The sequence below is a fragment of the Salvelinus alpinus genome, chromosome 16, assembly GCF_045679555.1.
Source record: "Salvelinus alpinus chromosome 16, SLU_Salpinus.1, whole genome shotgun sequence".
In the NCBI taxonomy this organism is placed as follows: domain Eukaryota; kingdom Metazoa; phylum Chordata; class Actinopteri; order Salmoniformes; family Salmonidae; genus Salvelinus; species Salvelinus alpinus.
The window spans coordinates 28,252,183-28,264,761 of record NC_092101.1 but is presented as its reverse complement, the minus strand read 5'-3'; positions in this window follow the sequence as shown (position 1 = coordinate 28,264,761).

The following is a 12,579-nucleotide window of genomic DNA, read 5'->3' as shown; positions in this document are numbered from 1 at the left end:
TTATTTAACCAGGTAGGCCAGTTGAGAACAAGTTCTCATTTACAACTGCGACCTGGCCATGATAAAGCAAAGCAGTGCGACAAAAACAACAACACAGAGTTACACATGGGATAAACAAACGTACAGTCAATAACACAGTAGGAAATCTGTATACAGTGTGTGCAAATGAAGTAAGGAGGTAAGGCAATAAATAGGCCATAGTCTACCTGTTGTTAAACTGTCTCAAATTAAGATCCTACATCTGTAGTGTCTACACAGGTACAATGTACAACTTTTGTCACATTAGTGTCTGCAATCGTTTAGTTTTCATGTGTTTTAAGATGTAGAGTAACACAGTTTTAACCACACTTACAGTATACTTGCCACATGTAAGAGACGAATAGGAGTTCAACATGCACTGACTGACACAGACCTGATCACACACACATCCACACGTTTTAATTAAGAATGGTCACAAGTGAGTGGAGAAGTTGTCTCTGTTGTGGCCAAGTCAAACAGCTGTTCCTTGTGAGTCTCCATGTTTCTATCACAACCTGATCCTGAGCAGCAACGCTCCGATTCACTACCACAACTTCCTGTCAATCAAACGACCTCATTCAGAGGAAGCGCGGGGGAGGCTCCACCTGGCTTATATTAACCTGCTGTTGCCCTGGAATAATGTGGAGGAGCTCCCAGAGAGCTGTGGGAATGTCATGGACAGGCCTGTAAACTCCTACTAATAAAGCCAGTAGGTAGGGACTGCTAGAGCTATGCTCTGGGGGTCAACACAGTCATGAATAAGGTCTGAATGGGAGTAGATGGGTTTTTAATGAAGCCAAGGCACTCCTTCATTTTTTCTGTACTAGTCACTCAGGAGGTATAAGCCTGTAACAAATATAAACACTCACACTTTGTTATTGATATACACACAGACAAATGCATGCACAAACCACAAAGTAAAACACAAAGACAAATGCACGCACAAACCACAAAGTAAAACACAGACACATGCATGCACAAACCACAAAGTAAAACACAAAGACAAATGCACGCACAAACCACAAAGTAAAACACAAAGACAAATGCACGCACAAACCACAAAGTAAAACACAAAGACAAATGCACGCACAAACCACAAAGTAAAACACAAAGACAAATGCACGCACAAACCACAAAGTAAAACACAAAGACAAATGCACGCACAAACCGCAAAGTAAAACACAAAGACAAATGCATGCACAAACCACAAAGTAAAACACAAAGACAAATGCACGCACAAACCACAAAGTAAAACACAAAGACAAATGCACGCACAAACCACAAAGTAAAACACAGACACATGCATGCACAAACCACAAAGTAAAACACAAAGACAAATGCACGCACAAACCACAAAGTAAAACACAAAGACAAATGCACGCACAAACCACAAAGTAAAACACAAAGACAAATGCACGCACAAACCACAAAGTCAAACACAAAGACAAATGCACGCACAAACCACAAAGTAAAACACAAAGACAAATGCACGCACAAACCACAAAGTAAAACACAAAGACAAATGCACGCACAAACCACAAAGTAAGACACACAGAAAAGCCTCTGTTCTGGAGCTCACCCTCTGGTGGGCTGTGTGTGTTTGTTTTCTAACACGGTAATGATCGTGGAGCTTTGATCTGTGCGTTACGTATATATACAGCTGAATGAAGAGTGGAGACAGACATCCATGACCCTGCAGGAGTGGTGGAATGGCGAGACTTGTGCGCCAGAGACCCAGCTTTGATCACTGGCCAGGGTTAGCATGACTCGCCTGCCCCTCAAATTCACTGCGCTGGTGTGGGAAGTTTACTTGTCCATCGCAAACTGCTCTGGAGCAACAGTCAGAGTAACGACCGCCGGACTGCTAGTTGAGCACAAATGCAGCAGGGACAGACACTATAATATATTGTCAGAGCCACAATTGCTATGGGATGTATTATGCTAGATGTACAGTGCATCCTGCTACTGACCTCAGAGCTCAGTGACACTTGGAAAGAGTTTGTGAAGAAGAAACGGTCGCTAGTGTTGCAGGCATGCATACAGGCCCAGAGAGACAGAAACCCATGCACCACACACATACATCGACACACTAACACACAGCCTCTGTTTATGACACTCTCATGAGATTTTAAACTAAAGAAGACCACAGAGCGCTTCTCAGAGATGATAATCCCTTTGGCGGAGAAAGCAGTGAAACCGTAGACACTCTGATGACTATCACACGCTTTGTGGAGCAGAATGAGGCTAAGGCACCTTGGCTACTATGGGAAAAAAAGATGTGGATGGAGTATGGATTTAGTCAGACATTTCAGCTCCACACAACCTCCATCTACAAACCCCAGCTGAAGGACTCAACCAACGTATGGCTGCTGTGATAATACACTAACACTGAATTCACTGTTTAACTGCCAGTAATTTACCATCTAGGAGTGTGTGTGTGTTTTAGTGTGCCTATGTATGTGTGCAATGTGTACTAAGTCTATGTTGGTTTTGTGTATACGTATGAATGCACATGATTTTTCCTTGTTGTGTATGATTGTGCGTGTGTGTGTGATTGTAATACATGAACATGAAAGGTAACATGTGATTGTGTACGCTTATTACAGTATGAATGCCCTGTCCCCAGTAGGACCCTCGTAGGGGTGGTCCCTCAGTTCTCTGGTGCTCATAAAATCACTCCTAAGTGCCTGTAATTTCTCATGCTTCATCAGTACTGTAATCTCTGTAGACTCCCTCAGAAGAACATGCTATAACAGGGTACGTTGGGGACCAGGGGTTGACAAACAAAAACATAATTAATCCAGTGACCTCGGAGTTGCAGGAAATGGTTTGCTGGCTGTTTGACGACGGACTTGAAATAGGGGGTTGGGGTGGTGGGGGGACTGGGGAGGGTTGTGAAACATGAAACAAAAGGTGGCCTGGCCCCTAAACCTACAGTATCAGGTTTGGGTATTTCAACAAATGCACAGACATTTGGAAAATCCTGTATGGAACCATTTCTGTGTTTGCCAAACTGAGGTTTCCCTGTAGTGAAAATATTTACTTAGAAAAAAAGAATCTCTGAAAGTATTTATTTCAGTGCAATCCTCTGCCATGTCCTAAATGTGTGTTATGTGCTTTTTGGCACTCTGAGGCACCATTGGCAGCACAGTGAGCAAATGGTTGGATCCAAAGTTCTATGGCTCAATACTCTTTGGGTTCTAAGTCCTGGTCCTGTTAGTGATCCTCTGGTCTTTTTATGAACCTTTATAATGGTCTGATACAGGGTCTGATACGGCCTTGTTTCTGATCTAACCTGAATATAACCTGAATCTAGCAGATAAATTAAACGTTGTTGCCACCTAGTGAATAAGGTACATCAACATAAGACCTAATGAAAAGCTCAGGAAAATATGTCTGATTGTGTGTGTGGTCACTGGTCAACAGTAGGAGACCAGGGTTGGTCTGGATCACCTAGAGGGTAGTCAAGCTGAGTGAAAGTTAATGGGGTAAGGGGTCTATAGAGGGCATGGGGGAGAAAGAGGTCATGGCCTTTAATTGTCTCGGTCCTGACTCCCCAGACCATGGGAGACAGGGAGGTCAGGAGGGGATAGGAGGGGTAGGTGGGCTGGGGGCACACAACGACCGTCTCAGTCCTCTTGTCACTCCCAACATCCAATAGGTCCACCTAGACTTCCTGCGGGCACTTCCATAGGCCTGTTCTTATATAATGTCAATGGGTCTTAGAGCACCACTGGAACATAACACAAGGCTACTGGTTAGACAACCTTTAATACAAAGGTGAACTGAGAAACAAATACACAAACAGACAAGGAGAAACAGATAAGAATTTGAAAGAATATGAAGATGAGTTACTTCAGGTCTGGTGTGATACGGAAATAAAGGACCATTTCCAGTCTATCTAGGCCTAGCCTCCTACTAGAATATACTGTGAGAAAAAAAAGTGTTATAATAAAAAATTAAAAAGGTTTGGTCTCTTTAAAAAGAGAAATCTACATAAATAAGACACAGTTTAAATGGAACATGGAAAGGGAAACAAACAATCAACAGCTTTACTAGGATTTTGACAATGGAGTCCAGAGTGCTGAGTCTTAAACAACTGTTCCTACCCATGGAAACTCATCCTCTTTCAAAGAAAGAGAGCATCGATTAATGCCAGTTCATTGACTCTTCAGAAAACAAGAACATTATGACTCTAAGGCTCTGTGGTAACCTAGCCAACCCATACTGGTCATGTGAACCAGTCAGAGTGGAACGCAGAGCCATAATGCCGCAGGAAGTCATTAAGATAAGCAAGAGTTACAAACACAGTAAACAACACTATCACAATGCGGACAAAATGCTGATTAGAGAGAAAGGAGATTTGTTCAAGGTCTGCATCCAACAACATACACAGTCCTTCAGATAGACAATACACACAAACAGACACAGTGTACCTGAATACTTGATCACACTAATCTCTGTTGTGCAGGGTGAAAATCAACCAATCGAGGTGGGTGATGTATTTCTCCCTCATTAATGGTCAGAGATTGAGTTTGAAAGGACGCATAATGTATTTTTGTATACTCTCTCATCCAGCATTAACGTGTGAAGTTACTAAGACTGTGTGAAGTCCTCCTGCAAAGATGGTTTCTAAATACATAAAGGTATACTTTTTAGTTAATTAATCATACTCTGACCTAGATAGGAAGATCACAAGGCTGCTGGCCCACACGGCATCCCAAGCCGCATTCTCAGAGCATGTGCAGACCAGCTGGTTGGAGTGTTTACGGACATATTCAATCTCTCCCTATCCCAGTCTGTTGTCCCCCACTTGCTTCAATATGCCCACCAGTGTTCCTGTACCCAAGAAAGCAAAATAAATGACTATCGCCCTGTAGCACTCACTTCTGTTATCATGAAGTGCTATGAGAGGCTAGTTAAGGATCATATCACCTCCACCTTACCCGACAAACTAGACCCACTACAATTTGCATACCGCCCCAACAGATAAACGGATGACACAATCGCCATTGCACTGCATACTGCCCTATCCCATCTGGACAAGAGGAATACCTATGTAAGAATGCTCTTCATCGACTACAGCTCAGCCTTCAACACCATAGTGTCCTCCAAGCACATCACTAAGCTCGGGGCCCTAGGTCTGTACACCGCCCTGTGCAACTGGGTTCTGGACTTCCTGACGGGCCGACCCAAGCTGGTGAAGGTAGGCAACAACACCTCCACTATTCTGATCCTCAACACGGGGGCCCCACAAGGGTGCGTGCTCAGCCCCCTCCTGTACTCCCTGTTCACCCACGACTGCGTGGCCACACACGTCTTCAATTCAATCATCAAGTTTGCAGACGACACAACAGTGGTAGGCCAGATTACCAACAACGACGAGACAGCCTACAGGGAGGAGGTGAGGGCGCTGGCAGAGAGGTGCCAGGAAAATAACCTCTCCCTCAACGTCAACAAAACAAAGGAGCTGATCGTGGACTTCAGGAGACAGCAGAAAGGGCACGCCCCCATCCACATCGACAGGGCCGCAGTGGAGAGAGTGAAAAGCTTCAAGTTCCTCTGCGTGCACATCACTGACAACAGTGCCTCTTCAATCTCAGGAGGCTGAAGAAATTTGTCTAGGGCCACCGAGGAATGGCCTGTTCCCCCTGCTACCATCTAGTAGCCGGAGACCGTACAGGTGAATCAAAGCTAGGACTGAGAGACTGAAAAAATGCTTCTCTCCTGGCCATCAGACTGTTAAATAGTCATCACTAGCCAGCCTCCGCACAGTACCCTGCCCTGAACTTTAATCAATGTTACTAGCTGGCTACCACCTAGTACTAAACCCTACACCTTAGAGATTGCTGCCCTATGTACATAGTCATTGCATTGAATACTGTCACTTTAATAATGTTTACATCATGTTTTACCCGGTTCATATGCACATAATGTATCCTAGTCAAGGATCATCCTATATAACTAATGCTGTACACACCTTTACTATTCATATACTGTCCATAATGTCTATACACACCATCATATACCTATATATATTTTTACATTCCGGACTCTGACATTGCTCTTCCTGATGTTTCTTAATTCTTAATTCCTTTCTTTAATTGTTTTGTATATATGTGTATTGTTAGGTATTGTTAGGTATAACTGCAATGCTGGAGCTAGAAACACAAGCATTTCGCTGCACCTGCAATCACATCTGCAAAATATGTGTACGCGACCAATAAAATTGGATTTGATTTGAGGTTAGGAGGTACATGAGATCTTCAACAAAGTGCAATCCCACTGGGTAAAAACTGCTTTCATCAACATTGTTTCTACATCATTTCAACAACAAAAAATGTATGTGATGATGTTGAATCAATGTGGAAAACTGAATTTTGTATTTTTTTCACCCAACTTTTAACCTAAATCCAATGATATGGTGAATGTTGCGGGGGATTTCACGTTGAATTCACATTATTTGACAACTCAACCAAATGTAAATCAAAACCAAATGTTGAACTGTTCCCAGTGGGATATGTTTAGCTAAGGATAGCAAAGTCATCATATTATTGTGCACACGCACGAGCGCATATGCACGCACACACACTTGCACATACAGAAGCAATAAAGGGAATATGGGGACAGCAATTGGATCAGAGTACCATAGTTCCTTGAGAATGTATTTTAAAGCAGTGGAAACACAATTGCTGATTTTGCTCAGTGTTGGCCCTACAGCAGTAACTGATATTATACACCCACCATGAGTGTGTTCCTACTGTTAGACCAACACTTTTAGCTTCTATCATAAGGGGTTCATAAAACTGTCATTATAACTGTCACAGAGGCATGACCCAAACCATACCCAGGTAAGCTAGTTTGGTAGAGGTACAGTAGGTCAAGCCAATTAGCCTAGCAGAAGTGTATGCGATGCGTCAAAGGAGTGCAAAAAGGGGTCAATGCAGAAAGTCTAGGTAGCTATTTGGTTAACTATTTAGCAGTCTTATGACTTGAGGGTAGAAGCTGTTCAGGGTCCCTGGTTGGTTCCAGACTTAGTGCATTGGTACCGCTTGCCGTTGCAGATAGAGCAGTCTATGACATGGGTGACTGGAGTCTTTGACAATTGTTTGGGCCTCCCTCTGACACAGCCTGGTATAGAGGTCCTGGATGGCAGGGAGCTCGGCCCCAGTGATGTACTGTGTCGTACACACTAACCTCTGTAGTGCCTTACGGTTGGATGCCAAGCAGTTGCCATACCAAGCGGTGATGTAGCCAGTCAAGATGCTCTCAATGGTGCAGCTGTAGAACGTTTTGAGGATCTGCTTTTTGAGGGGGAAGAGCCATTGTCATGCCTTCTTCACGACTGTGTTGATGTGTGTGGAACATGTTAATTCCTTAGTGATGTTGACACCTAGGAACTTAAAGCTTTCAACCCGCTCCATTACAGCCCTGTCAATGTGGATGGGGGCGGGATTGGCCCTCCGTTTCCTGTAGTCCACGATCAGCCCCTTTGTCTTGCTGATGCTAAGGGAGAGGTTGTTGTCCTGGCACCACACTGCCAGGTCACTGACATCCTCCCTAAAGGCTGTCTCATCTGCATCTCTGATCAGGCCTACCACCGACGTGTCGTCAGCAAACTTAATGATGGTGTTGGCGTCGTGTGTGGACATGCAGTCATTCCTTTTGTCCAGGTGGGAGAAGGCAGTGTGAAGTGCAATAGAGATTGCATCATCTGTGGATCTGTTGAGGCAGTATATGAATTGAAGACGGTCCAGGGTGTCTGGGATGATGGTGTTGATGTGAGCCATGACCAGCCTTTCAAAGCATTTCATGGCTACATATGTGAGTGCTACGGGGTGATAGCCTTTTAGACAGGTTACCTTGGCGTTCTTGGGCACAGGAATTATGGTGGTCTGCTTGAAACATGTAGGTATTACAGACTGTGTCAGGGAGAAGTTGAAAATGTCAGTGAAAACACTTGCCAACTGGTCAGCACATGCTCTGAATACGCGTCCTGGTAATCCGTGAATCTTAACCTGTTTAAAGGTTTTACTCACATCGGCTATAGAGAGCGAGATCACACAGTTGTCCGAAACAGCTGGTGCTCTAATGCATGGTTCAGTGTTGCTGCCATCAGCTGCCATGACTGTTTATGACAGTATGTTATTTAAATATCTGAATTAAGCATAGATAAAAGCAATGCCATGGTGGAAATGTAGTAAATATTTCAACTAGTCCTGTGAAATAGGCATACAGTACACTGTTTATATGTATACAGTATATCACAAAAGTGAGTACACCCCTCACATTTTTGTAAATATTTGAGTATATCTTTTCATGTGACAACACTGAAGAAATGACACTTTGCTACAATGTAAAGTAGTGAGTGTACAGCTTGTATAACAGTGTAAATTTGCTGTCCCCTCAAAATAACTCAACACACAGCCATTAATGTCTAAACCGCTGGCAACAAAAGTGAGTACACCCCTAAGTGAAAATGTCCAAATTGGGCCCAATTAGCCATTTTCCCTCCCCGGTGTCATGTGACTCGTTAGTGTTACAAGGTCTCAGGTGTGAATGGGGAGCAGGTGTGTTAAATTTGGTGTCATCGCTCTCACACTCCCTCATACTGACTGGTCACTGGAAGTTCAACATGGCACCTCATGGCAAAGAACTGTCTGAGGATCTGAAATAAAGAATTGTTGCTCTACATAAAGATGGCCTGGGCTATAAGAAGATTGCCAAGACCCTGAAACTGAGCTGCAGCACGGTGGCCAAGACCATACAGCGGTTTAACTGGACAGGTTCCACTCAGAACAGGCCTCGCCATGGTCGACCAAAGAAGTTGAGTGCACGTGCTCAGCGTCATATCCAGAGGTTGTCTTTGGGAAATAGACGTATGAGTGCTGCCAGCATTGCTGCAGAGGTTGAAGGGGTGGGGGGTCAGCCTGTCAGTGCTCAGACCATACGCCGTACACTGCATCAAATTGGTCTGCATGGCTGTCGTCCCAGAAGGAAGCCTCTTCTAAAGATGATGCACAAGAAAGCCTGCAAACAGTTTGCTGAAGACAAGCAGACTAAGGACATGGATTACTGGAACCATGTCCTGTGGTCTGATGAGACCAAGATAAACTTATTTGGTTCAGATGGTGTCAAGCGTGTGTGGCGGCAACCAGGTGAGGATTACAAAGACAAGTGTGTCTTGCCTACAGTCAAGCATGGTGGTGGGAGTGTCATGGTCTGGGGCTGCATGAGTGCTGCCGGCACTGGGGAGCTACAGTTCATTGAGGGAACCATGAATGCCAACATGTACTGTGACATACTGAAGCAGAGCATGATCTCCTCCCTTCGGAGACTGGGCTGCAGGGCAGTATTCCAACATGATAACGACCCCAAACACACCTCCAAGACGACCACTGCCTTGCTAAAGAAGCTGAGGGTAAAGGTGATGGACTGGCTAAGCATGTCTCCAGACCTAAACTCTATTGAGCATCTGTGGGGCATCCTCAAACGGAAGGTGGAGGAGTGCAATGTCTTTAACATCCACCAGCTCCGTGATGTCGTCATGGAGGAGTGGAAGAGGACTCCAGTGGCAACCTGTGAAGCTCTGGTGAACTCCATGCCCAAGAGGGTTAAGGCAGTGCTGGAAAATGATGGTGGCCACACAAAATATTGACACTATGGGCCCAATTTGGACATTTTCACTTAGGGGTGTACTCACTTTTGTTGCCAGCGGTATAGACATTAATGGCTGTGTGTTGAGTTATTTTGAGGGGACAGGAAATTTACACTGTTATACAAGCTGTACACTCACTACTTTACAGTGTAGCAAAGTGTCATTTCTTCAGTGTTGTCACATGAAAAGATACATATACTCAAATATTTACAAAAATGTGAGGGGTGTACTCACTTTTGTGATATACTGTATATATACAGTGGGGCAAAAAAGTATTTAGTCAGCCACCAATTGTGCAAGTTCTCCCACTTAAAAAGATGAGAGAGGCCTGTAATTTTCATCATAGGTACACTTCAACTATGACAGACAAAATGAGAAAAAAAAATCCAGAAAATCACATTGTAGGATTTTTTATGAATTTATTTGCAAATTATGGTGGAAAATAAGTATTTGGTCAATAACAAAAGTTTATCTCAATACTTTGTTATATACCCTTTGTTGGCAATGACAGAGGTCAAACGTTTTCTGTAAGTCTTCACATCGTTTTCACACACTGTTGCTGGTATTTTGGCCCATTCCTCCATGCAGATCTCCGCTAGAGCAGTGATGTTTTGGGGCTGTTGCTGGGCAACACGGACTTTCAACTCCCTCCAAAGATTTTCTATGGGGTTGAGATCTGGAGACTGGCTAGGCCACTCCAGGACCTTGAAATGCTTCTTACGAAGCCACTCCTTCGTTGCCCGGGCGGTGTGTTTGGGATCATTGTCATGCTGAAAGACCCAGCCACGTTTCATCTTCAATGCCCTTGCTGATGGAAGGAGGTTTTCACTCAAAATCTCACGATACATGGCCCCATTCATTCTTTCCTTTACACGGATCAGTCGTCCTGGTCCCTTTGCAGAAAAACAGCCCCAAAGCATGATGTTTCCACCCCCATACTTCACAGTAGGTATGGTGTTCTTTGGATGCAACTCAGCATTCTTTGTCCTCCAAACACGACGAGTTGAGTTTTTACCAAAAAGTTATATTTTGGTTTCATCTGACCATATGACATTCTCCCAATCTTCTTCTGGATCATCCAAATGCTCTCTAGCAAACTTCAGACAGGCCTGGACATGTACTGGCTTAAGCAGGGGGACACGTCTGGCACTGCAGGATTTGAGTCCCTGGCGGCGTAGTGTGTTACTGATGGTAGGCTTTGTTACTTTGGTCCCAGCTCTCTGCAGGTCATTCACTAGGTCCCCCCGTGTGGTTCTGGGATTTTTGCCGTTCTTGTGATCATTTTGACCCCACGGGGTGAGATCTTGCGTGGAGCCCCAGATCGAGGGAGATTATCAGTGGTCTTGTATGTCTTCCATTTCCTAATAATTTCTCCCACAGTTGATTTCTTCAAACCAAGCTGCTTACCTATTGCAGATTCAGTCTTCCCAGCCTGGTGCAGGTCTACAATTTTGTTTCTGGTGTCCTTTGACAGCTCTTTGGTCTTGGCCATAGTGGAGTTTGGAGTGTGACTGTTTGAGGTTGTGGACAGGTGTCTTTTATACTGATAACAAGTTCAAACAGGTGCCATTAATACAGGTAACGAGTGGAGGACAGAGGAGCCTCTTAAAGAAGAAGTTACAGGTCTGTGAGAGCCAGAAATCTTGCTTGTTTGTAGGTGACCAAATACTTATTTTCCATCATAATTTGCAAATAAATTCATAAAAAATCCTACAATGTGATTTTCTGGATTTTTTTTTCTCATTTTGTCTGTCATAGTTGAAGTGTACCTATGATGAAAATTACAGGCCTCTCTCATCTTTTTAAGTGGGAGAACTTGCACAATTGGTGGCTGACTAAATACTTTTTTGCCCCACTGTATATATACACTACCGTTCAAAAGTTTGGGGTCACTTAGAAATGTTCTTGTTTTTGAAAGAAAAGCACATTTGTTGTCCATTAAAATAACATAAAATTGATCAGAAATACGGTGTAGACATTGTTAAATGTTGTAAATGACTATTGTAGCATGAAACGGCAGATTTTTTGTGTGAAATATCTACATAGGCGTACAGAGTCCCATTATCAGCAACCATCACTCCTGTGTTCCAATGGCACGTTGTGTTAGCTAATCCAAGTTTATAATTTTAAAAGGCTAATTGATCATTAGAAAACCCTTTTGCATTATGTTAGCACAGCTGAAAACTGTCAAAGAAGCAATAAAACTGGCCTTCTTTAGACTAGTTGAATATCTGGAGCATCAGAATTTGTGGGTGCGATTACCGGCTCAAAATGGCCAGAAACAAAGAACTTTCTTCTGAAACTCGTCAGTCTATTCTTATTCTGAGAAATGAAGGCTATTCCATGTGAGAAATTGCCAAGAAACTGAAGATCTCGTACAACGCTGTGTACTACTCCTTTCACAGACCAGCGCAAACTGTCTCTAACCAGAATAGAAAGAGGAGTAGGAGGCCCAGGTGCCCAACTAAGCAAGAGGACAAGTACATTAGAGTGTCAAGATTGAGAAACAGACGCCTCACAAGTCCTCAACTGGCAGCTTCATTAAAAAGTACCCACAAAACACCAGTCTCAACGTCAACAGTGAAGAGACCACTACGGGATGCTGGCCTTTTAGGCAGAGTTCCTCTGTCCAGTGTCTGTGTTCTTTTGCCCATCTTAATCTTTTATTTTTATTGGCCTAGAATTGGCCTTTTAAACGGTAGTGTATATATACATAGGCACATTGAAGATATAAAAATAAATAAAAATAATAAGAACCAATGTAAAGACCTGATCAACTTTAGATTTGCATATGTTTGTGGTTACTGTTAGTCATCCAAAGTTAGAGGACAGAGGGACTTCAAAGTGCGTGAGCATCCTTCACAAAATATGTAGCTTCTGGTAACAAACTTTGAACCAATCAG